Below are 24,783 nucleotides of genomic sequence, written 5' to 3'. Positions count from 1 at the left end.
TTTGGTAATAAAGCATTGAAATGCATCTGTTTCTAACTGCATGTGGTGTCTGCTCAAATCTGTATTGGAAAATTACACTGTAAATGCTTTGTAGGCTTTTTTCCCACTCATTTTCAGTCTCACACAGTCTCTCACTTCTTAATCAATTCCTATTTTCTCAACACAGACTGCATTGCCACCAAGCTATCAAATAATATATATATATATATATATATATATTTTTTTTTTTTTTTTTTTTTTTTAGAACTCAGAATGAAAAGAAAAAACGTAGCCAAACAAACACGTGTGGGACCTTCTGCACCTGCACCATCACACTAGGCCAGTGGTGGCTGAAATTCAGATAGGCACCCAATCCACTGATTGCAATTCTTTAATTCAAGATTAAAAAAAAAAAATCTAAAATGAATTTCCTTTCCCTTGTCTTCAGGAAAGCCCACAAATACCAAATCCAATTATGAGAGAGATTTAATTTCCCTTTTGGTATATGACACAGCACAACAATGATCTGTGGATGTTCAAAGAAAGTCATAAAGAAGAATTCTCCTGGTTCACACCAGATAAAGTCCCCATGAAATGATGCCCTGGTTGGCGTCATCTGCTGACATTCATGCATGATTCAGCACCTCTAGACAACAATTTGAGGGAATCTGTTTTTCCAGTACAAGCCAGACTCTGTCTTTTTGCTAGAAACGGAAAGGATCAGAATTCCCAGCTTTTAAGGCTGGCTGCCTCCCATGACACCCGGCACCCAGAAGCAATCCAGAGACTCTTCTGGGTGTTTCTCTGCGCGCTGCTCCGTAGCATCCCAGGATGGGGCATCCAGGCGATTGACGGATTTCTCACTTGTCCTCTGGCTGCATCTGCATCTGCTGAGACAGCCTCTGTGTTTATATGCGTGATTAGGCTGAGAATTCTTGGGTCAACCACCCACAGATTGTATCAAAAATGATCAGTCTTACTTGACTGTCTTAACATTTTGGCTATTTTAGTTGTTAAGGCACCCAGATCTGATGAAGTATTCACTCATCAATTTGATGTTCGACAATCATCTGTCATGGTTCTGAAGTTGGAGGGGGAAAAAAGAATAATAAAAATCAACTGTCAAAACAGTTAATTCAAAACAGTCAAATCTGATCATGATTTTCTTCTTGACACCAGAGAGCATTGCTTCTCCTTTCCTTCCCCCCCCACCCCCACCTCCTCTTCTTCTCCTGAGATCTGTCCCTCCCACAAACAGTTTCTTTCCTCCAGTTATGTTGATGAACAGCAGAGAAGGGAGATATTTTAGGTTCACAAAGGCTTACATTTTCCTAAAAGACTTCCGTTTCCTTTGTTTTGATGTTTGATGATTTTTTTGTTGTTGAATAGTCCTGAAAGGACAGATACATTGAATGTATGGAGAATGTTTATCTTAATGGAGAATTTAAGCAGCAATGTCCTTTGCTTTCCCTTTCAAGATGAATTTTCCTTTTCGGGGAGCACAGCTCCAAAGCCAGGGACAGGCAGCTGGCTTGCACAGTCCCTTCCTGTCCCTGAGCCTGCTCCAACCTTCTTGGAACAGAACAGCTCCAAGTCTGGCCCTGGTGTGGGATGTGGCTGGCTTTCCAAGTTGGGAAATGTGTTAGTAATTACTTTTTACTGCCGTCTTTATTTGAATTTCCAGACTTCTCCCCCCTTCTCTCAGCCTGTTTTTCTCCACCCTGCTTTCCACCTCATTCTGACTGCTAATTTAACCCTGGCTGCCTTCCTCCAGAAACATTTGACCTTGTGCAAGAACTTGGCATGAATTTCTCTCCTCCTACTTCCCCAGAAGGGAAGCGCTGGGCTAGGATAATTAGCATCAGCAGGCAGCTCTGCCCGACCACCAGCCTGTGTCCTCTGGGTTCCACCCCGTTCAACAGTAGCCCCCTTTTTCTGGGCAAAAGGGCAGTGGCCAGTAGTTGCCAGTTGCCAGGAGACCTTGTTTAACATTTTGCTTCAAGATGGTGTTACCAGGGATGTGGACTTAGCCAATTAGCTCCTTTAATGAAGTAACCTGTAGGGGAAAAATGCAGAAGCATGGAAACCTCTGTAGGTCACATATCCCTTCTTCGGATTTGAAAGAATTCTATTGGTTTTTCTTATCAAGAAAGGTTATTCTGTTTCAACTGATAATCTAGAAAGGTTTATATGGAAACTAAGATTGTTTAACCTGCTTAACTTTACAATCACTAAAGAAATGCCCAGTTCTTCTTTCTGTTGGTAAGCTGATTACATACACTTTTATCTCCCTATTAATTAAGTCCCTAAGGACAAATACTGGGTATAGTTTCATAACTGAAATACCAGCATATATGTACTTGAAAACAATGTTACTTTGGTCCTTGAAAATGGTCCACAATTCCACATTCACTCATTCAGTCCCACCTTCCCTTATTACACTGAATGAGCAAGGTTTTGTGGTATATGTTTGTGAATGTATACTATTGGAGTTTATAGAATAGGACTATCTTTGTAAAATGACCCGGCTTATAGGGATTCAGTATAGAGTTACAAATCAGTTGGGTGAAGATGGTGATAGAAATCATAGAGAGGGACATTGACAATACTCAAAGTAACACATTCTATACAACCTGGCCTATGAAGTGCAAGAGACATAGTACAAGATACATATATTTTGTACATATGTACAAAACACATGCAACAAAATTGTGGATAACCCATCCTATCCCTCTGTTTACTGGCCAGGGGGAGGTAGCAATTGTATGCATGGGTCCAAGGGGTGAGACCTCTGCGTATTAGGAGATGCACATCCAGACATGGGATTTCTCCCTTTTGTTGCCACTTTTCAGATTAATGAGAACTGGCACTGTTTTCCAACAATGAGATTCTTCCTGCCCCCACTGAAGAGGACTAGTTCCTTAATTAAGCTTGGATTTTCAGTAATGAAGTACACTACATATGGCCAAAAAGAGGATGTGAAAGCAAAAGCATGCGGCTCTGGAGCTGAAGCCCTGGCTTGAGCTGTGGGCCTGCCAAAGTATTTTTAATAAGGCAAAATCTTGACTGTTATACAAATATACAAAGAACACATGGCAAAATTCATTTGCCCTATTAATGAGGGAAGCAGAAGGATTGTAAAACTGGTTCAAGAATTGGAAGGACTAAAACTGTATCTATAGATAGAAAGATAGATTGAAATGGTCTTTGGAATTACATTTCATACTGGATATGGAAATCATTTGCACTTTCATGACAAAGATTCAGAAGTTAGGAGGGGCACCTGGCTGGCTCAGTCCGTAGAGCATGTGACCCTTGACCTTAGGCTTGTGCGTTCAAGCCCCACATTGGGCGTAGGGCTTACTACAAAACAAACAAACAAACAATTCACAAGTTAACCTGCAACTTCACAGAGTCTGGTAGTAATCAATAGCAAATAGCAAGTCGAACAAATGTACATACTCCTAGAGAACTAATACTCGGTGGGCTCCAATTAGATAAAGCTCCAGTATGATATCAAAGGACGCACAGGCATCTGTTTGCCTTATTTGCAGGATTGGGGTAATTCTTCCAAACAGGACTTAAGGTAAATTTTACCTCAGCTCTCTGAACTGCAATGTCTTTATTTAAAAATCAAGAATAAGAACACCTACCTTTCAGGATTGCTGCAAGACTTAAATGAAATTATATATCTAAAGCACACCCCACAATACCTCCATAAATGACAATTCCCTTTTCTCCATCTATTCTTTTTATTCCAAATTAACTGACATTTTGCCAATCAGATCTCTTTCAATTGGCCCTTCCATATATTATTACCAAAATAATGATAATTGATAGTTATAATGATGACCCTGAAATTCTTTATAGCCTTCTGTGTCATTACAGTTAAAAGTATGTGTTCAGCATAGTATTAAAGCTAAGTGCAATTTATTATGTTCTACTTTTTAAAAAACTCATTATCCGTGGACCTTGACTCAGTTAAAACAAAATATCCAGTTAACAAAAACCATATTTTCCAGATTATTAAGCATAAAGGAAAATTCTAACTAGTATTTTTACCTGGAACACCAATTTGAATCCAAAAGTGCTTATCTTAGGTGGTAGATTTGAACAAACGCCCTCTAAATTTTCTTCCAACTCAAAGATTTTATAATAAGTAGAAAAAGATACCTGAGAAAAAATAATATGCACAAGGGAGAAAGCCCATGATTTTAGTTCTCAGAAAAAATACAATTGTATACTAAATATAATAACTGTGGGGATGGTATTTTTATTTCTTTAAAAACATGTCATTAGGGACAATTTCAAATATATAGAAAATAATAAAACACTCAGATACCCACCACCCAGATTTAACACATCTTACTGTTTGTCATGTCTCTTAGAGATTTTTTAAATAAAAAAAAAAAAATAAGGTAACAACTACATTCCTCTCTTCATCCTCCGATCTCTCCCTTTGCCCACCTCCTACCCCCCCAAAGATAATCCTATCCTGAAGTAGATCTATATCCTTATGGCAACACTGTACACCCATAACAGCGTACAGCATTATTTTGTGAGAGTTTAGACTTTACTCAAGTGGTATCATATGTCATGTGTCATTTTTCGGCTTCTCTTTTTTTTTTTTCCACTCAACATTGGGTTTTTAAACTTTATCTGTATAGATATATCGAGATCTACTTTGCTTTGTATTCCAAAATGTAATTATCCTACAACTTGTTGAACTATTTTTTTACTGAATTATTATCTCCAATTTTTTGCTGGAATGACTGCAAAATCTATCTTGGTATATACAAAGAGTTTCCTCGATTATAAGGAACGTACACTTTCTACCTTAATAGATATTGCCAAATTGCCCTCCAAAGGGATTCTACTGATTTCTATGTCTACTAGCATGAATATTTTCCTACGATTATGGACATTTGAATTGCCTTTTCAAAGAAGTGACTGGTCATAAGCTGTGCCCATTTTTCTATTGGATTGTTTCTTTTTCATAATTGATTTGTAAGTGTGCATGTGTGTGTGTGTGTAAAATCCTTTGATGGTTATATGCATTAAAAATATTTTCTTCTATTATAGGTTTGTATTTTTACTTAGTTTATATGATATATATTCTTTTAACTTGAATGTCGTCAATTTCTCTCTCGAGGGGCAGCATAGAGCAGTGACTCTAGAGCCAGAATGCCCGGGATCACCTCCTACCTGTTCCATGTACCGCGCACTCAGGTTGGGGTAGTTAATAGGATCTCCATGCCTCAGTCTTTTATGAAGATCATAAGAATAACTGCCTCATGGGGTTCTCATGAGGATCACATGAATTAGAATATACAATGGACACAGAATATTGTGTAGGACATCAAATAGCACAACAAATTTTGGCTTATTGTTATTTTACTGTGTGGTTTGTGCTTTATGTCTCACTTAAGAAATATTTATATGCCCTGATAAAAAAAATATTAAATTTTCTATTAAAAGTTTTAAAATGTTGCTTCTACATTGATCCATCTGAAATTTATTTTTAGGCGTGTTATGGGTAGGAAGTATAGTTTTCCTCACATGAATAGTCCTTTTTTTAGCAGTTATTTATTGATAGCTCATCTCTACCTCATAATGCTACCTCTGTCATGAACATCTCAAATATACATGGCCTGACTATGGGTTCTTGATTTGTTCTCATGGTCTGTTTGTCAATACTATGGTGCTTTAATTGCTGTAGTTTTATAGAACACCTGCAGATATGGCAGTATGGGTCTTTCCTCCTTATTCTTTTTCCCAATTGCCTTGACCAATCCTGGCCTTTTCTCTTCCACGTGAATTTTACAATCAGGTTGCCAAGGTCTATGAAAAATCCCACTGCTTCCCTTTGATTTTGAGGAAATTTTAATTACAAAGCTGGAGTTCATCCTAAGAAAGTTCATTTGTATGATAAGTATGTTAAGAAGAACGAGCCCTGGACTAAAATTTGAAGATTTGGGTTAGAATACTTAACTATATAAGATTCTTCGGGTAAGCCCATTTATAACTCAGGGCTTCAGTTTCCACACCTGTAGAAGAGGCTGGCCTATGATCATACAATAGCATTCCTAGAACAATACCACTCAGAAAGTAATTCCTAGAACAGTTGCCTCAGCATCCCCTGGGAGCTTTATTAAAATTGCAATTAGAATCAGGATCTCTGAAGATGGAGCCCAGGAATCTATGTTTAACAAGTGTCCCAGGTGATTTTTACATATTGTGTGATGGTTAATTTTGTGTCTCAACTTGGCTAGGCCATTGTCTCCAGATATTTGGTCAAGCAATATTTTAGATGTTTCTGTACAGGAATTTTTTTTAAGGAATATTTTAGATGAGATTAACATTTAAATATATAAACTTGGAGTAAAGGAGATGACCCTCCATAATGTGGGTGGGCCTTATCCAATCAGTTGAAGGCCTTAATAGAAAAAAGACTGACTTCCCCTAGGAAGAGAAAATTCTACCAGCAAACCATCTTTGGACTCAAACTGCAACTCTTCCATGGGTCTCAGATCTGCCAGTCCACCCTGCAGATTTTAGACTTACCAAACCTCCATAATCACGAGTCAATTTCTTAAAATAAATCTCTCTCAGATAGATATAGATATATCTCTCTATATATTATATGTTATTTATATCTCTTTCTCTTATTGGTTCTGTTTCTCTGGAAAACCCAAACTAATACATGTGGTAAAAAGTCTGAGAAGCTCACCCTCCAAAGCACCTAACATAACTCTGTTCTTTTATGTATGATTTGTCCAGATTCACCCATTTGTGAAGAGCTATGTCTATAATGTAGGTCACAGGACATTCAGTTTGATGTGTTTTCTGCTGTGCTGTGCTTGTTAAGGAAAACACATTGTAAAGAAAATAAACTGTTTACGTTGAGTGGGTGAGTTAAGGAGAGCAGAAATTTTATTTTCACTGTGAATTAATTTGAGTTCCATTTAAAAAAAGGAGCTCACCTGGTAATTCATTTATAAATTTCTATCTGCTTGACAGAAAAAGCAGCAGCAGGGAACTGAAATATTAGGGTTAAAGACCATTTAAAGCTGAATCATACATGAAAATAAAGTATCTCTGAAATAAAAATCAAAGACAATATAAGCTGCTTCTGGCAAAATATTTTATTACCCTATACAATTGAAAACATGCGTGTGTAAAGTGGGGCCGTAGACATTAAGTGTGGACAAAAGCTGTGTATGCTCATCACTTGGGCCTGGAAAGCATTCTGTGGGAGAAATTAGCCACCCAGGCCCTGGGGGTGTGAGAGACCCATATCCCAATAAAGGGGGAATGAGTAAACACAGCTCTAGATTTCATCCACTTCCTAGTGACATACCCTGACATGGGGAGAACAACACAAAAGGATCTAGGGTTAGATCATAGGAAAAATTTCCATAGTGTAAGCACTTCGAGATAATGGAATGTACTCTGCATGACCCGAATCTAAATTCCTACCCAACAAGCCAGTGACCTTGGGATCTCTATCGGGTCCAACACTTTATGTTTCTAAATGTAGGAACCCATCGCTCTCAGAGAGATTTTGCTGACTTGCACTCAATAATGGATCAGGCCTTAGCGAGTAATCAGTGGATTTAGAAAAGGGGAAACAAAAAAGAGCATCTTTCCGATCAGCAGATCTGTTTTCTCCCTGTGTGAAGCACAAAATACACAAAACCATGACTACTTCTAACAACAGGGTGAGTTTACAGAAAGTGGAAACTAATCCTCTCATGTGGAATATAAGCTTGGACACACAGACATTTATAACCCTTTATCTCGACTGAGAAGTCTTTGGTGCTTTCAAGTGGCTCTGGGTTGTCTGAGGTTGACCTGGGAGCTCGTTAGAAATTGAGCATCTCCTCTGGCATCACTCTTGCTCGGGTGGGGAGCCTGCATTGAGGCAGTGGGGGAGGCACCAGGAACGTTACATGAATATTTATAAGAGAGAATGTATTAATAGAGCTTAAAGAACCCCTATCCCCAAACTTCCCAGAGACAAAAGAAATGTCCAAGGGAGATAACAGACTAGAATTTTTTAAGCTACTGATATTTTAAAATCTATTATTTTTAAATGGCACCTCTCCTCTCGGCATCTGAACGAGGAATTTCAAATACACACTGCCCATTCCCTGCCTTTATCAGTTGTCCTCTTAGGGACCCTGTTGGGAAACTTTCTTTTGAGTTTATCAGCCCCAATTCTCTAAAGAGAAGCCGGTATGTTTCAGAAATGCATATGCTCTCATTAAAATAGCTGTCCCTTCTCCCAGAGTACCTCCCATAAAAGCAGTTTAATTCTCTACCCAAAATGTAGTTCAGCCTTTATTCCGCAAAGCCAATTTGTTTATGTTTCCAAGTTCAATCACAGTCTATTTGTAAAACCTATTTAGAATCAGAGTCACATAGCCAGAAATGATCATGCTCTAATTTCCTTATTAAAGAGATTCTTGTTGCATCTGGCAGCTTGATTTGACTACTCCCAGGGTCTGGAGCGACATGTTCTTAACCTCCTTTCCTGACTTTGTTCTTCATTCCTTTTGTGCACCACCACCCCCACCGCCGCCCCAAAAATACAAATATCAAGTCAGAGAGGAAGAGTTCTTGACTTAGATGCTTAGATGGAGGAAATAAGAGACTGCCACCTTCTTACCTGTCAAGACATGAACAAGATTGAGCTACTCATAATATCTGCAGGAGAGGAAGGAAGGAAATGTCCACAAAACACACTGTGACAAGAAAGAGGCTTTAGGATTCGGGAAAAAGGTTGATTATTTCAAAGGACTTGGAATGGTATTTTCTGGACAATTGAAGCAGAATTAAAGCCAAAAGCCTTTGCAGCATTTGAGAAATCCACTTTTTCTCACAAAATTTTCTTTATAAGATATGTGAATCCGTCTTCTTGACATAGCAAGATACATCTTTTTCGAGGTAATTTAACAGTTCTCTAACAATGCAGTGTCTTGAAGTGTCTCTGTGTCTGTATCAGTCAGTGAAATCTTACTCATCCTTTAAAGTCTGGTTCAAATGTTATTTTGTGAAGCTCTCCCCCATGTCTCACTGTTTTCTTAATGTAACCCAGTCATTTCTTATGTATAGTATTATAGATTTCACTAGTCTAAGCCGAGGATGCTATGGAAACTGCAAAGATGCTCCCATCTTGCTTGTAATGGTGGTTAAAATAATGTCATATCATAAGATGCGCCCTATACTAGATTATCAATTGCTCAGAGACCTTGCCTTCCAAGTCTCTCAAATTAAACTAGACTGAGAAGCAACACGGTCTACTAATAAGTGTCAAATAAATATGTAAAACCCGTCACTCAGCACTAAGCTTACAGAGAATCAAGCAAAATAACATGTTCCAGATCTTTGAACTGGACAATTCGACCCCTCCTTGAGGTCATGTAATAGTTTTTATGAATATCCAATCTCATACAAGCTCTTCACTCATGCTTCCAAATCTCTTTGGGATTCCTCCATCATTCACCCATCCTTTGTTTTTCTTTCATCTACTATTGAAATATTACCTTCTCCATAAATTTTCTTAAAACACACTCTGCTCCATCAATAGATGAATGGATAAAGAAGATGTGAGGGGTGTGTGTGTGTGTGTGTGTGTGTGTGTGTGTGTAGTTCAGCCAAAAAAAGGATGAGATCTTACCATTTGCAGCAATATGGATGAACCTAAAGGATATCATGTTAAGTGAAATAAGTAAGACAGAGAAAGACAAATACCATATGATTTTACTTATCCATGGAATATAAAAAACAAAGCAAATGAGCAAATAAACAAAAAAAAACAGAACATACCTATAAATACAGACAAAATGAGTGGAGAAGAGTGGGAGATACAGGCTTCCAGTTACAAAATGAATAAGTCATGGAAATAAAGGTGCAGCACAGGGAATATAGTCAATGATATTAGAGTAGTGTTGTGTGGTGGCAGATGGTAGCTATGTACAGAGTTGTTAAACCCTGTGTTGTACAGCTGAAACTAATGTAACACTGTGTGTCAACTACACTCACAAAAAAAAAAAAAAGATGCACACTTGCTAATTGCCCATCCAATATTCATTCATTTTCCCCTTTTCTTCTTACCAACTGAATCTTGAATTTATTAAAGGTTTATGTGTCCAATTTAAAACAACTTTCCAGACTCCCAGCAATTAGGAATGGCCATATAATCCAGTTTTGGCTAACATGATTAAAGAGAAATTCACTGGGTACAACTCATAGGAACTTTTCAGAGGCCATTCCAGCTGGTGTGCTCTTAGCCACTTTACCTTGGTTTTCTTTTCTTCTTCTTTTTCTTCTTCTTCTTCTTCTTCTTCTTCTTCTTCTTCTTCTTCTTCTTCTTCTTCTTCTTCTTTCTTGTTCTTCAGATTTATTTATTTGAGAGAGAGAGAGAGTGGAGGGAGGGGCAGAGGGAGAGAGAGAATCCTCAAACAGACCCCCGCTCCGAGCATAGAGCCTGATGCAGGACTCGAACTCATGATCCCAGATCATGACCTGAGCCAAAACCAAGAGTCTGACTGAGCCACCCGGGTGTCCCTCTTTTCCCCCTTCTTCTTGCCTAAGACCTAGACTTAGTGTCTAGAAATACAGCAGCCATGTACAATGTTAAGGTAGATGAAATAATAAGAATAAAAGAATCTGGACCCTTGATGACATTGCTGGTTCATGCCTATCTTGGACTGCCAATTCTGATTTTCCCTGGCATAAGACCAGTATAATCTTTTCCTGTATAAGCAACCTTTCGTTGGTCTTCGTTGCTTGCAGCGGGGAGCAATCCTGACAAGTAACACCCTTCTTAGCCAATGGAGAGGCCCAGAGTAAATCTGTCTGAGACTTTACTTGTCCAAACACACAACTCCTACAGCTCATAGATCAGTCACCCCCCACAACCTCCCCTTACAACAATGCTTAATAGGCATTTCAGAAAACCTGGCAACCTATATCAATGAAATTCCCAGAGATTATCAAGCCCTCTTATTTTTAGCCATTTTTTGGATTGCCAAATAAAATATTTTTGCTTGCTAAATCTAGCAACCCTACCATTTTTTGGGGAAAACTATCTAAAATGCTTTACATGCTTTCCAAATGTCTTGAACATTTTGTAATTTTAATATTTGCTGCATGTTTCTGTGATTATAACATTCTGCTTTCTATACAATGTTCTTTATTAATGTTTACTCATGTGTTTCCTCTATATTAAATGGTTTCAATCTGCTAAGTTGATGTTTGTATGCACACGCACGCACACACACATACACACACACACACAAACACACATTTTTCCCTCTTGCCAGTTGGCACTGCTTTAACTCCAGAATGCCTGGCTATGGCGTCTTGACCCTGCCTATCCAATTTACTCTTCCACATCTGCTTTTAATGTGACTATGTTAGGATTTTGTCTAAAATAAAAAATAAATTCTAATTATTTAAAGGACAAATTATCAATAAAAATGACCGACTTCGTGATATTCATTTTGACTACTTGGAGAAATGTTTCTGGCCTCCTGGTTCTTGATTGTGTTTGGTTACAATAGCTCTATACCCAAATGATCTCTCGATAAGAGAAGTGTTACTATGTAACATTGTCTCTTCAAATATTTGCCCATTTTCTGTGTGTGTAGATGCATGTACAACCCTGAATGTGCACGCTCACACACGCACACGTGCAAACACACGCACCTTTAGTTGTTGTTTGTTAGCTTTTATGCCCTGGGAGTCTATCCATCTGAACACTGTGCTAGTGTTTAGGTTCCTAGATGACCTAGATGACAGGGAATAATTTTATTGATTTCACTTGACACTCAGCATTACTCATCAGCTGGGCTTAATCAGTGCTCTCTGCTGGTGTTAATTCTCTATATATTCTCGCTCCTCAAGCAAGGATGGCAGCATAAGCATAGCCAGGGAGTTTGGTAGAAATGCCGAATCAAAAACCCCTCCCCAGATCTACCGAATCCAAATCTACATTTTTAACAAGATCCCCAGATGAGTCCTATGCACATAGAAATTTGAGAAGCACTGACACAGAGCAGTGGTTCTCAGACTTTTGTGCATCAGAATCCCCTGGAGAGCTCACCGAAATACAGGTGTCTGGGCACTACTTGCAGAAATTCAGATTCAGTAGTCTTGGGTGGAGCCTGAGAATTGGCATTTCTAACAAGACAATGCCAATACTGCTTGCTTTTGGAGACCGAGGCCCAGTCTTTTTGAGAACCACTGCCCTAAAAGAAACTGAAGGGCGGAATTGTCAAAAATGCCATGGCTTAATAACCAGAAAGCCTGCATTTTAGCTTTTATTCTTCAAATAACGAGCCGTGTGACCTTGAGAAGGTCCTTTTGCTTCCTCTCTCGTTTTCTCGTCGGTAAATAAGATGATTTGAGGATCAGCTCAAGCACAGCACTTGTCTCCTTGGCATCTGTTTACATGTCTGGTCTCCCTTCTGCACTGTCAGCTCCTTGAAACCAGGAACCACATTTTAATTATTGTTTTATCCCCAGTGAGACCATAGAAGTCTCTTAGCTGAATGAGAGAATAAACGAGCAAATAAAGAAATGAATCCAAGATATGAGATACAAGTTGTGAAAGCATTTTAAAAATGAAAGGTATTATTATTGTTGTATATGGTGCCTAGTTCTTTAAGATTGTTGATTTAACTACTATAGTTATAAGGACACTAATAATAATAATAATAACAGCAACAACTAACATTTATATGGTGAAAATATTGCACTAGATGCAAAAACTAATAATTGAGGAAGAAGAATATCCAAGATATTGAACCCAGTAGGCATGGCAACCATAAGCTACCAGGAGGCATGATTTGATGTGTCTGGGGAGATGGGGATTGGAGCAATTAAACCAGACTCAAGGACAACCAAAAATGCTAGCAAATTCATAGCCAACATCTACTTCAAGGGCGGTACTACTGCTTGGGTGAGTCAGAGGATTTCTGGGAAAAGGACACCGCAATGTCAAGCTTAGCAATTTAGCTTTCTTTGTGAGGGGATTGTGGGGGTGAGCGGTAATGGGAGTGGCAAGTTGAATTCATGCTTCCCTGCATCCCAGTTCCTTGTATGACCTCAAAACTTCAAGCCAGGCCTACGCCCCAACTCTCATTCCACAAGTCCTGGTAACTGCAAGGGACTCCACCTGGCTTAGAATCCTTCAGCTCCTAGTGGGCCAAGGACATGGGGTGGGATACTAGGAAAGTTTCCAACTTCTTTGTTACCTTAGAAACTGTTAAGGTTTCCCTGTAGGCCACAGCCTTACCATGTCTGATTGCAACAAAAGCAAGAAGCAAACATTTCTGCCCGTGCCAAGAGAATAATGCTCCTAGAAAGAAAGATCAGATCAACAACTCTATACGTACGAAGAGCAGTTGAATGTGATCAGGGACCAGAATATCATTTTATTAAGAGAGAGTGGATGCCCTTGCTACTTGAAAACTCGAATTTGTTTCCTCAAGAAGCTTTCATTTTCCTCTGCTGTGCACATCTGTCACCTACTTTCTTGCATTGATTTTTTTTTTAAAGAAAAAAATACAGCATACAACTGGTCTATGGTGTGGTGGGGTTTAATGAATGTTTGGGAAGTCTTTTGAGTTTCTTTGATGAAAGATGTTGGCTGCTACTTGTGGTCTTACTGCACAATTTTCCTGGTGGTTGTTAAGGTTTTAAAGTGAAATAAAAATTCAACTGGATCTGAAACACTGCTGATGGGTGAGTTTTTATTCAATAAGTTAAAGAAAATAGCACATTAGAATCACCTAAGCACAAGAGTGTATCTGTAACGTTGCTAAACTATAACCCAATATAGCAGCAGCAGATTTAAAAAAAGATTTTTAAAAAAGGTAACAAAGCCCTGAAAGCGGGTGTTAGCTTTCTACCAAAGGATCATTATAATGGCAGTGTGGGCTCCTGAAAGATACACCAATAACATCGCCAGGAGTCAGCACCTGGTGTTTTAGGCAATTTCCATGGGAAAATTGACTATGGCTACTCCTTGAAACTGCATTTGAGATCAGCAAGGAACAGAATGTTTAAACGGAGCCCAATGTGGGTATGGCAGACACAAACTTCGAAATATTTGTGTATGCAAATTAGTTTAAGCATTTGGGAGGCTTCACATTACTGTGAATGGCTTTTCCTTCTCTCTGATGACACAGAAATACCATACCTTCCAAGCCCTCACACTTCCCGGACCACTGCCCAGGCTTCCTGAAAGGATGCTGACTCTTATTCAAAGCACAGTCCTAACGAGCTCGGTTAGATGGTTGTTAAACCCGCAGCATATTACAGGCCAGAAATTAGATAAGGGAGTGTGGTGGCTCCAGAAAGAGCCACTCCTGGTCTCCCCAAGGAGTGACGCAGACATGCTCGCCAGGAATTTCACTCAGCAGTCAAGTCAGTCTCTGTGGTCACCATACATAGTATCTGCCCAGGTTGGTTAGGTGGCTAGGCGAGCCATCTGGCCCATCAGTCAGCGATTCGGGAACTCCTTGTCCTCTGCTCGTGTCCTGCGTGTGGCGCTGTCCTATCATTCCAATGAAATCCCTATCTTTCTGGACTTAGGTCCTGTCGATACACCTGCTGGGCAGGACATAGCCCACCACATTGTAGTGTAGGTGGTGTGTGGTCTGAATGCTCACGAGCCTTGAGAGCAATTGAGGAGCGGCCATCTTTCAAGGATCAACAGAGCCTTGAAATAGGTTTGGTGCTGAGACTCTGGGTATGTAGACTCTGGGTTCAAATCCTCATTTCCTAGCAGACTGCTCATTAAGTAACCCTGACCAGTTTCTCATTCTGCCTGAGGCTCAGTTTCCTCATCTATAAAATGTGAATTATAACGGGACCTAATTCAAAGGGTTGTGAAGAAGACAGCACGAGATCACATAGGAAACTCACCACTCAGCACGTTTACAAAGATTGACACAGGAGGCACTTAGAGCTAGAAGAGGTCTTGGCAGTCAATTAATCCTGATACCTCATTTTTAAAACGAGTTCCAGAGAGGTTAAGTGTAACGGCCAAATATTGGCAGAAATATTGGCAGGAAATGTGACAAAAGAAAAGAAAAACAATTGCATAACTGGTCTATGCCAGGAACATGATCTCTATTATTATTTTTGATCCCCAAAAAGTTCTCTGACATGTTGTTATCTCTTTTTTTTTTTTTTGGAAGAAAAAGCTCAGAGAGTTTCAGTAAGTGGTCAAGGTCACACGGCTGGTGCCTGCTGGACCTGAGAGGCAAAGCTGGGTTTGCCTGGCTCCAAAGTCCACGTCCATTCCTCTTGACTGCTCTGTCTCAACATGGAAGGCAGGACTCCTATTTTTAGGTAACCTGGATATAAAGTACTTAAAATTAATCAGAACACTCCTGAGCTATTACTGGGGGAGATTTCATTGTACCACAGAGGTGCGCAATGGGACAGGCACTTTTTAGCTGAAATCCCAATATTAAAACGTGTCTTCCTAGCAAAGGCAGAGAAATGGGGCTCTTTTCACATCGTGCCTTCATGCGGCAGAGAATGCTAATCGAGGAGAGGAGCACAGACAGGGCATGGAGGGCATCGTTGGGGCAGACAGCGCCACGGAGACATGTAAACAATCCCAGAGAGAGGCATTTCTTGGCAATTAGAGGCGGGTATATTGCAGGAAGCATCAGAAGAGCCAATCTCAGTAGCAATGAACAGACAAAGGCTGTATTTAAAGGGAAAGCCAAGGAATTACGTGAGCAGAGCTGGAGAAAACTGCAGGTAGTCACAGGGCCCCAACTAGAGCACAGTCTGCCTGTGGCAAAAATAGCAAGAATCAGCCGAATCTGAGAGCAGAGGAGTCCTGACCCAGTGGAGGGAGCGGCTCGTCCCTTTAGTCCCAGAAGGAACTGGAACTCTGCGCTGGCTCACCGTGGATCTTTTGCAGAGACCGTTGTCCTTTGTCACATGGAACTCGAGGTCAGACCGCTGGGTTGGAATCCCAGCCTCACCACCTGCCAACTGTATGACCTTGAGCAAGTTATCTAACCTCTCTGAGTAGCCCAGTTTCCGCATTTCCAACGTGGCTTGAAAAACTGTGCCCGCCTCATAGGATTATGGGGAGGGTTGATGAATACATCTGTGCCTGGACGGTGCTTGGAATAACTGCTGGGCCATAGTGAGAGCTCCGTAAATCGTAGCCATTGTTATGACTTCAGGGGTTACTCAGAGGCTAAGATGAGCTAGGATTCATGCTGGCATACAGTAAATACTGGAAAAAGGGAGACTGTTACGCTTGCATGTATTTAACATTCACAGGCTTGGTAGACATTAAATGTTGAATTCATAAAATCTCGGATTAACCCATTCAGGACAGTTGTAAGTAGATATCTGGTCCCGGTAGACCCGACCTGACCTATGCCACCAAGATTCTAGCAACAGAGCAGGCAACTGGGAAAGGACCACTTCCCAACCCCCTCCACCCACTGTGGAGAAGGCTGCTCCAAAAAAAGATTTCTGGGCGTTGCCTACGATGTCATCCACTAATATCAGATTATGGTGCAGTTTCTTTTTTTGAAGACATCGGCAGCAAAAGGACACCAACCACAAAGCAGGATTCAGCATTCTCTTCTGAGAAATCATATGAATTAAAGGTCGGCATCGTATGTATATGGCACCAGACCCTCTCCCGTGAACCTTTTCCAAAATTTTCCCAAAGAGAGTAAGCACTGACGTGCTGCTTTATTGCAGAAAAGGGGGGTTGGGAGAGGGAACCCTTAATAATGCAAACAGAAGGCACTTTATTTTAAAGGATCGTAGCTGAGAAAAGTGAGATTCGTGAGAAGCAGCAGGAAAATATACTGGCCATCTTTGCACCAGTCAATTGAGATTCAGAATGAGGTTCACCCAAAGGCCACCCTCCGCCTGGTGATTTACATGGTACGCGTGAAGTAATAAAGCAGCCATGGGGGAGAACTCACTAAAAAAACATTGCTTCCTCTGCTGCCTGACTGGCGTGGGGAGAACGACTCGATGCCATCTGCAGAGAAAGCGGGAGAATGGGGGGTGCGTGTGGAGGCGGTCTGGGAGAAGCAGGTTGACACGGCTTCGCCTCTATCCAAGAGGTTTTGAAATTATCTGAAAACAAAAGAAGACCTGGACCCCTGAGGTCCATGATAAATAAAGCAATATGCAACTTGGTGACAAATACGACCCGCCGCCCGAGGAAAGTATGCTGTTTGTGACCAGCACTTCAAACCTCCTGAATCATCTGCCCAAAGGCAAAGCATTTGTGATACTAAATAACCCAGTCTTGAAATGTCCAGGGTGAAATTTATTTTTTTCTTAAAAGAAGCAACTTTGTATTCTCAGGCTGTGTTTATGTGCCTGTGCCGTCCAGGTCTGCAGTGACCAGATATGACGACATGACCCGTCAATGCCATTGAACCAAATCAAATAAGAAGTCTCCTTGGTGAGATGGCGTGTTGGATTTCAGCTACACTCCCTTCTCAGGACCTTCGCCCGAGTGGAGACAGCGGCGTGGCCGGCCAGCCAGCCAGCCAGTCAGGTGGTCTGCCATTCGGTCAGTCTATCTACGGCGCCTTCTAGAAGATTCTGCAGGGTACAGTCTGGAGCCAGTGGAAACCTGATTAAAGTGGCTACCAGATGACCAGCCTGGAGCCACTCTCTCCCAACACAGAGAACTTGAGGGCTGTGCGTCGTTAGTTTGACACGACCCTCAGCCCCTTTGTTTCCTCTTGGCAGGAAGAGTAAAAGTGAAATTTATGCAAATCCCCCTTTTGACATAATGAAGCATTCCATAAACTGAAAATCTTAGGACCCAATTATAAAGGCCAAATTGCTATTTTACTCACTAAGATAAATAGCTATGGTCTCAGCCATTTGCCCTTGGTAATTTTCCTTATCTCGTGGATTCCTCACACTAAGTCCATGAGGAAAGTATTTGTTCTGGTCACGGATCTATCTGTTGGTTGCAGGTAACAGAGGCTCAATTCAGCTCAAAAAAAAAAAAAACAGGAAAGAAAGAGGGTTGGGGATTACTGTAAGGTTGAGGTACAGTCTCATCAGATCTAGGAAAAACTGAACAAATCAGGCTTTAGGACAGACCAGACAAAATTGAGGTAGTTCTGGCATCTGTCATTCTCTATTTCCATCCCTCCCTTGGGTCAGTGTCCACCCTGGTCTGAACATACTCCATTTGGAGTATGATCAGAGTACAAAAATGACCAATTATCGGGAACTACAGTGAGGGACCTATTGCCAGAGAAAAGGATTTGAGCAAAGCATCACTCCCAAACAATTCTAGTAGAGCATTACTATCTCCATCCAGCCCCTAAGGAAACTGAGGCTCAAGAAATTTAGAAGGGCTTAGTCACACAGCCAGCAGGTGGCTCCAGGCTTCTGAGAGCATGGCTGTCGTCTGCAGGCGGATCTACGTCGCAATCCTATAGCTCACTTGGTTGTGGGATCCTGGGCAGGTTTAATCTCTTTGTGCTTCAATTTCTTCACCATCAAAATGGGCTCACATCAAAGGTTGGTTTTTAGGATTAGATGAGATGAGATCCTCTATTTCAGTCGTCTACTCTCGTGCCTGGAAGACAGCAGCATGCGAAAGACAGGAACTGCCTTCCTGTGGACCCTGTCCTGGGCTGCGACGCAGTTCACCGCGGACCGTTAGTGGTCTCTTGCTGTCCTTCCTCCAGCCTGTGGAACCCTGTCCTGGGCTGCGATGCAGTTCACCATGGACTGTTAGTGGTCTCTTGCTGTCCTTCCTCCAGTCTGTGGGCTGCCACTCCCAAAGACTGCCACCAAGACTGCCAGGTCCTTTGACCAGGTCTCATTTCTCTTGAGTCCCACCCTGGGCTGGCTGAGTGCATGGGCCGTCTCTCCAAATTCCTGTGGAATTACACTGGCTAAATCAGTTCACAAGTCACTCTCTTCCCTGCAAATCCATGAAGGACCATGCACCATCTTGGTATTTTATTGTGTCTTTCTCAGGGCTATCTGCTTCTTCGGGGCACCAACCTGGTTCTTTCCTCTTTTCCCTTCTGTCTCTCTTTCATGCAGCTCCACTTGGAAGTCAGTGGCTCGAGTTCGTCATGAAGACAAATTTATCACAGCAGAAAAATGCCCCCCATGCAGAGAGGGCTGTTCAACTTCAGAGGACTCCAGATGAAGGGAAGGAATCGTAAATTCTACTTCTTGGGTGTGTTATCATGGGCTTTCTCTCTTCGGGGCGGGAGCGTGGGTGCGGAGGGAGGATGACTCACAGTAGTCATCCTACAAACTTCTCCCAGTTACATGCAAAGTCTGGATCTCAACAACGGTGCTCAGAAATCTCCTAAAGGGGAACCCTCCTACACTGTTGGTGGGAATGCAAGCTGGTGCAGCCCCTCTGGAAAACAGTATGGAAGTGCCTTAGAAAGTTGAAAATAGAGCTACACTACAACTCAGCAATTGTACTACTGGGTATTTACCCCAAAGATACAAATGTAGTGATCCGAAGGGGCACCTGCACCCCAGTGTTTATAGCAGCAATGTCCACCGTAGCCAAACTATGGAAAGAGCCTAGATGTCCATCAACAGATGAATGGATAAAGAAGATGTGGTATATATATACAATGGAATATTATGCAGCCATCAAAAAATGAAATCTTGCCACTTGCAATGATATGGATGGAACTAGAGGATATTATGCTAAGCGAAATAAGTCAATCAGAGAAAGACAAGTATCATATGATCTCACTGATATGAGGAATTTGAGAAACAAGACAGAGGATCATAGGGGAAGGGAGGGAAAAATGAAACAAGATGAAACCAGAGAGGGAGACAAACCATAAGAGACTCTTAATCTCAGGAAACAAACTGAGGGTTGCTGGAGTGGAGGGGGGTGGGAGGGATGGCATGGCTGGGTGATGGAGATTGGGGAGGGTATGTGCTATGGTGAGTACTGTGAATTGTGTAAGACTGATGAATCACAGACCTGTACCCCTGAAACAAATAATACATTATATGTTAATAAAAAAATTAAAAAAAAAAAAGAAATCTCCTAGACAAGGTACTAGCTTTGAGGAGAGATAACCCTCTCATAAGGATGTAGAAATGATAGAAACAGGAAAGAAAAGGCAACCCACATTTGACAAATACTGTCTTGTGTCCGCACTTTACACACAGTACTTCATTCCCCCAGCAACCCAGCAAGGTGGGGAATCTTATTCCCGTTTTCCAGATAAGGAACACTGAAGTGAAGAACCTTAGGCAATGTGCTTAGTCAGGGAAGTGCTAGAACCCAGCAAGGGGGTGCCTGCAGAGAAGACAGCAGGTCAGTCTTGCTTTCAAAAACTGTTCACTTCCCTTTTTCATGTTTTAGGCAACCTGCTTGACCACAATTAACTGGGAGAGAAGACGGATTCCTAAGGGAAGTGGCTGAGCAGAGCAGAAAGAAGGAATGGAGTTGTTTGGGAACAAAGCCCTAGTTGACCATCACTGAAAAAGAAAGATTTGCACCAATTAGTGTGGAACCATGGAAAGACCATTCTATTAAGTACAAAATGGTTCGCACACGGGCTTTTGGATCAGACTGAACCCTCACTCTATCTTTATGGTACGACCTTGAGCAGGTTACTTACCCTTGATAAGTCTCAGTTTCCCATTTGTTAAAAAGAACAGTAATAGTAGTACCCACCTCATATAACCACTGTAAAGATTAAATGCAACAGTTTACGTAAAGCATTCCTTGTTTAGGAAAATGCCTGGTATATAGCCAAGTACTCAAAAATGTTAGCTATTATCAATAGTGGATAATCTTAAATAAATGGGGATTTCTATGTCATGGAAATTGCTACAAGGATGATAAATAAGATGTCCCTCCCTAATGAAGAGATGTGATTCATTTACAAATAGGACACATTTGCATGTAGACAATAAAGTGATAATATCATCAAATGCAGTTTGTTCCTCTAAGAAGTTTGAACGTACTACTCCCCGTTGACGCTGAACCCCACCCTCTTACTTGTTTACATCATTAAATCGCTTAGCAAGCCCGCTTCTAGTCTTAACATAGAGATAAAACATTTCGATCAAGGACAGGATGGCAGTGTCTGGCTGGCTCAGTTGGAACCGCATCCAACTTTTGATCTCAGGGTCATGAGTTCAAGCCCCATGCTTGGTGTAGAGATTACTTAAACAAACTTCAAAAAAAAAATTTAAAAAAGGAATAGGACGAAGTGCCACACACCTTAAATATACTACTACCATATTAGAGATTAAACATAAAAATCACATGATTTTGACTTTCTGCAAATTCAGATGATTCTTCCTAGCCCGTATGTGAGGTGAGAGCTGACTGACCACAGTAGCTTGGTGTGTTGGTGGAAGGGTGAGGAGCATCTTGGGAAGGGTTGAGTCTCTGAGCTCTTGCTTCCAGAGCCCTATCTCATCATTAATCCAGCACTTTCTCTTCCCTGCCTTTCAGACCTTGCCTAGCTCGACAATGAGAGAGGGAAGAAAGTGATAGTGATAAACTCTGCCTACATAGAAAAAGACAGAAACATTTACATTTTGTTTTCAAAGGACATGGACACAGTCTTTTTCTCAGTTACTCTGTAGAGCACAGAAATCCTGGGCCTACGACACACCTACAACACCCTGAAATTCCATCAGTATCCATATCCCCTATTCTCATCTTTTTGATATCAGCCCTTCCTATTTTCCACATTACCATATTATAGGCTCATCTGTAACCTTTTGTAGAGGGGCCCTTATCACTGGGCACTACATCCTAAATCCTGTTTTCCAACAAGGTAGCAAAAAAAGAAAGAAGCATGTATTTGATTTTATGATTGACTACTAAGACCTCAGCTAGGTTTTCCAACATGAATTTTTGAGAGCTGATCACTTGGATTGCTACAGCAAAGACTCCAAAATTGTTCTCCTTTTCAGGTAGAGTCCTTTCCATTTTATATTCTCTTTCTTTCTGTCTCTTTCTCTCCATCTTGTCCTCTTGAATACTGGACTTAGGATTAGAAGACCCAGCTCCAGACTTTGCTCAGATCTAGTTTCTAGCCTCCTTAGTTTTGGGCCCTGAATAAATCACTTTACCATTCTGAGCATCTATTTTTCTATATGTCCAATGAGGTAGCTGTACTAGGTAAATGCCAAAGTTCTTCCCAGCTGTAAAATTTCTAACCCTTCATCCATCTAAGAAGGACTTTCAACTTTGGAAAGAATGTAAAGGTCACAACAGGCTAACAGCCACCCTGTAGCAGGAAGGAACAAAATAGGTACATTGCAAACATCATTCAAGACACTGAGGGTGATGGAGGCAAAGAAATTAGATAAGCTAAAATTCCTCAGTGAGCTTATACTCACTTTCCCAAGGAGCATTTGCCCATTGTGGGTACAGGCTGAAGACTGGATTTGGGCCAAGCAGGACCTTACTGGGGGAAAAGAGAAAACAGTAGAACTTTTGGTGAATGTGTGGGACTGGAGTAATGGATTAGAAAACAGAAAAATGCCAAATACAAGACTTATTCCCCTTAAGGTCTGGGATGGTGGGGAAGGCTTATGTGGGCTGAACCAGAAAGAGAGAATAAATTTTTTTCTAGTCTGCAGTGCCTAGGAGACAAAGTCTCACTAGAAATAAGGGTTTGCAATGAATGCACAACAGTTCTTTCCTTTAAACCATTAGCCAGATTCTGAAGCTATGTGAAATGGAAGTCTATAACATAGGCTCAAAACCTCTGAAGAGCAGAACCGTTAAAGCTGAGGAGACAGGGAGCTTCTAAGCTCCCCACTAAAAGCCCAAAGATGCCCTTTGCAAAGAACGGGGACAAACCAGAAGTGAATAGGTTTATTTACTAAAATTTACTAAAAGCGGCAGCCCAAACTCACACCCAGCTTACTCCCTACCTGTCTGCCTACCAGAGGAAGACAGGAGCCCTTGATGGTAGAGAATTTCATCTGAGCATTCTGGCATCTTTTTTGTTTTGTTTTTGGGTTCCCAATTTCTATAGCACAATTCAAAATTACTACATGAGAAGAGAATGGAAGATGTGATTGATAATCAAAAGGAAAAAAATCAAGTAATAGAAGCAGAGCCAGAGATAATTCAAATGCGGTAATTAGCAGAAAAGGATTTTAAAATAATTAAGATTATTATATTTAAAAATAGAGGGGAAATGAATGAAAAGATTAAGAATTTCAACAGAGAATTGAAATTGCTAAAAAAAATCAAACAGGTATTCTAGAACTGAAAAAATACAATAATATATTACCTAAGCTGAAGAATTAATTAAATAAGTTTAACAGTATGTAGAACACAGAATTTTTAATTCAAAGACCAGATTACTAAAAAAAAAAAAAGCCCAAACTGAAACACAAAAGTAGGGGAAAAGAGTGAAAAGAACAGAATAAAATATAAGAGACATGTGGTACACAGTAAAAAAAAAAAAAAAAAAAAAATGCAGTATTATGTATAATTGAAGTCCCAGAAGGAGAGGAGAAGGGGACTAAAAAAAAGCAATTGTTGTAGAGATAACCGAGAACTTTCCAAAACTGACCAAAGATATCCACTCACAAATTCAAGAACAGGGAACACTAAGAATAATAAAAACAATGAAAACCACATTTAGGGACATCATTTCAAAGTGCTGAGAATTAAAGACAAAGAAGAAAATCTGAAAAGAATCAAAGAACAAAAAAGAGACACATACCCTTCAAAGTAACAAGAAGACTGATAGCTGACTTTTCGGTAGAAACTATGGAAGCCAGAAGATAATGCTTTAACATCATTAGAACTGAAAGGAAACTGCAACACCAAGTAAAATTATATCAAGTGAAAATGTACTTCAACAGTTAGGCCAAAATAAAGATATTGCCCAACAAACAAACATTGACAGAGTTTGTCTCTAAGATTTACTAAAGAAAAACTTTCAGGTGGAAGGAAAATAATCCTAGATGGAAATAGTAAACTTTGGAAAGGAATAAGGAGCTCTAAAAAGAATAAATATGTGTATAATTCTTTTTAAATATTGACTTTTTAAAACAAAAATAAGGCAAGATTTGTGAGAACACAATGTAGGAGTCAAATGTTAAATAGTGTCACAAAGAATGGGAGGATCTAAATGACGTTAATCTATTGAATTACTTGTGAAGTGGCAAAAATGTTGACTTACAATATATATTGAGAAGCTAGAAAGGCACAATAATTTTCTAGGATAAAACCTACAAGAAAATCCAGAATGGATAACAAAAAGATACTAGAGGAGAAAAATGGAAAATAAATACTTCAAAAGCAGGTAGGAAAGGAGGCATAGAAGAACAAAGAATAAATGGGAAAAATAGAAAAAAATAGCAAGTAGAATTAAATAAACTATTTCAGTAATTACAGAAATACATGGACTAAGCACTCCAATCAAAAAAGAAAGATAGAATGGATTTTTTTAAACATAAGACTCCATTATAGGCTCTTTACAATAAAGAGATTTTGAAGTTTAATATATTTATCTGGGAGGAGTAAGGCAAGGGCTTTGGAGATGAAGTGCCCCAGGTTTGAGTTCTAGCATCTAGTTATAAACTAAACCTAGGTAAGTTCTCTGAGCCTCCACTCCCTTATCTATAATAAGAGTAACAATACTTACCAGATGGGGGCTTCGTGAGAATAAATAAAATCAATGAGAAAAACCAGGACAGCAACTAGAAAACCCTCAATTAGTGATAGGTATTATTGTTCCTCTCATTACCACCACCCACGATCCCAGTCTCTCTTAGAGCCAG

General features: G+C 40.3%; 1 long non-coding RNA gene across 2 annotated transcripts in view; it reads left to right on the top strand.

The window, feature by feature from the left end:
• Positions 1–20,903, top strand: part of LOC118520317 (uncharacterized) — a 48,584-nt gene extending 27,681 nt beyond the window's left edge. The window contains exons 1-3 of one of the 2 annotated variants that reach the window (XR_004909600.2): positions 17,364–17,569; positions 19,075–19,213; positions 20,378–20,903. This is a non-coding gene — a long non-coding RNA (uncharacterized LOC118520317). Of the gene's footprint in view, positions 1–17,363; positions 17,570–19,074; positions 19,214–20,377 lie in introns of those variants that run through there. The other variant, XR_013443210.1, reaches the window with a different exon arrangement.
• Positions 20,904–24,783: the final 3,880 nt, after the last annotated feature.

The sequence above is a fragment of the Halichoerus grypus genome, chromosome 1 (assembly GCF_964656455.1).
Source record: "Halichoerus grypus chromosome 1, mHalGry1.hap1.1, whole genome shotgun sequence".
Classification (NCBI taxonomy): domain Eukaryota; kingdom Metazoa; phylum Chordata; class Mammalia; order Carnivora; family Phocidae; genus Halichoerus; species Halichoerus grypus.
The sequence above is the reverse complement of the archived record's forward strand: the minus strand, read 5'-3'. Positions and strand labels throughout refer to the sequence as shown.